Consider the following 2,404-nt stretch of genomic DNA (forward strand, 5'->3'; position numbering starts at 1 on the left):
GAGGAGCTGATACCAAGGACTGAAGTAGAAAGCAAATGTTTTGAGAATGATGATGGCAACAAATGTACAATTATGCTTGACACAATGGATGCATGTATGGATTGTACAAGCCACCAATAAAATAATTTTTAAAAGAAAAGTAAATAAATAAAAAGCAAATTCACCACCACCACCACAAAAATAAATACATACGTAAAAGGGCAAACGAGAGTAGGAACAATGTTAAGAGGAGCACCCTGAACTGGGGTTTCTAGTCATGCAAAGTGCAAAAGCAACATCAAAATCATTCTCTCCAGCAGCAAGGGCTGCCTGCAAAAGCCACTTCCATTCAAGGAGGCTAAGCTAATACTATTATGCAGATTAAAAAAAAAAAAACTCCCATCTTTGATGCTATTTGAAGGTGGTGTTAAACAATGGACAACCACAGGCTTGGAAAGCAGACTTCTCTAAGTTCAAATCCCAGCTCTGCCTCAATGACCTCATCAAAGTGATTTATGTTCTGTGTACCTTTGTTTCCTCATCTATAAAATGGGATAACCGCATCTTATCTCACAGGCTTTGGGGGAATATCAATGAGATAATGTATCTAAACCGCCTAGCCCAGTGCTGGTCAATCATTGACTCCTTCCTTCCATTTCTTTAAATGCTTATCTTGTGAATGCTCACCTTATCTATACTGTAAACAGCAAAATCCAAACATGAAAAGAACAACAAAACAAGGATATATGTATCTGTTATTTCTTTTTAAACTTTAGGTTTCTAGAAGTATATCTATATGTATGCATATATATGTTTATGTACACATATAATGCATTTGTATTGTGTGTATGCAAGGCCTATCCACCAACCACCTAACCCCAATTAGAATTCAATAATAATGAAAACACATTGATATTCCCCCAAAGCCTGTGAGATAAGATGCGGTTATCTCATTTTATAGATGAGGAAACAAGGACACTCTTTTTTTTTTTTTCTTTTTTAAACATTTTATTAGGGGCCCAGACAACTGTTATCGCAATCCATACACACATCAATTGTGTAATGCGCATTTGTACATCATTCTCAAAACATTTTCTCTCCACTTAAACCCCCGACATTAGGTCCTCATTTTCCCCTCCCTCCCTACTCCCCCCTCCCTCATGAGCCCTTGATAGTTTATAAATTGGTATTTTGTCACAGAGAAGCCTAATGTCACAAGGCTGCTGGAGGGTGTTTGGCAATATGATATGATTGAAAGGACGCAGGCTCCAGAGTTTAAGGTGGGGTTCAAATCCTGCCTCTGCCATTCCTCAGGGACAGGACAATGGGTCTGCTATGAAATCCGCTGAACTTCAGTGTTCTCGTCTGTGATATGGGTGAAAATCACAACTCTCTGTCAGGCTTGGCGGGAGAAGTCAATGATGGATTAGCATAGTGGTCGGTTCATACAAGGCTCTCAGTTAATGGTCTATGTGGTTAGCATCATCATACCCCATCCATAGAGGCAACCTGGGTTACTGGCAAAATACACCACCAGAAATCAGTAGACTCGAGTTTTCCACTAAGTGCATTTGGACCAACCTCCCTGTATTTTACCTCTTTGTATTTGAGTCACCAGCAGGAATAAATGTTTGCAGATGCCTGCCCTGTTTGTTCCATGACAGCATTACAAATTCACAGCAAATAGCATGAGGGGAACTATTTTTGAGAAATATAAAGTGGGTCAACATCGCAAGAGAATAGTATGGCACGATAGGCTACTAAATAGATCAAAGCATGTGGTCTGAGGAGTTTGGAGTTTTATCTTCAAATGGGAAAGCATGGAAGTACTGTTACCCCTTTCTCTCTCCATAATCCCCTCTACGCTCCATCAGGATAAATCTACCTGTGGCTTCAGAGGGGGCGTGTTGAGGTCCTATTACAATTTTTTAGTTATTTCCAATGATAGCCTTTCAACATCTGACTTCTCATTCCTTCTCGCCCACCCACATCGGCAGTTCCTGGTTTCTCTACATCTTTATTGTTATCCGCTCTACCATTTTCCAAGGCGTCCAGGCTGTGAACCTTGGAACTTTGGGGATTCCTCTGACCCTGTCAAGAACAATTGCTCTTAGATTTAACTTGGTTTTTTCCCCTTCTTTATTCCACATCATTTTCTGGGCCCTGAGCCATTGTTTTGCACCACAGTCGTGACCCCCAATTTGGGGTGGGGGGTGAGTTCTTGTGAGGTCTTAGAGCAAGCTATAAGTCAAGTCCTTGAATAATCTCTTTTGGATATCTTGGCCCATTCATCTGAAATGCCTTTAGCCATCATGCTATCTGAAGTGTCTCATTGTGCAGGCCCACTGGAGTCTTGGATCTCATCTCTCACAACTGCCCTACACAGTCAAGTCAAGCTGGTCTCTGAACTGTCCGCCAGTCAGAC

The sequence above is a fragment of the Echinops telfairi genome, unplaced genomic scaffold, assembly GCF_000313985.2.
Source record: "Echinops telfairi isolate 266 unplaced genomic scaffold, ASM31398v2 ScPeMD7_18;HRSCAF=68, whole genome shotgun sequence".
Lineage (NCBI taxonomy): Eukaryota > Metazoa > Chordata > Mammalia > Afrosoricida > Tenrecidae > Echinops > Echinops telfairi.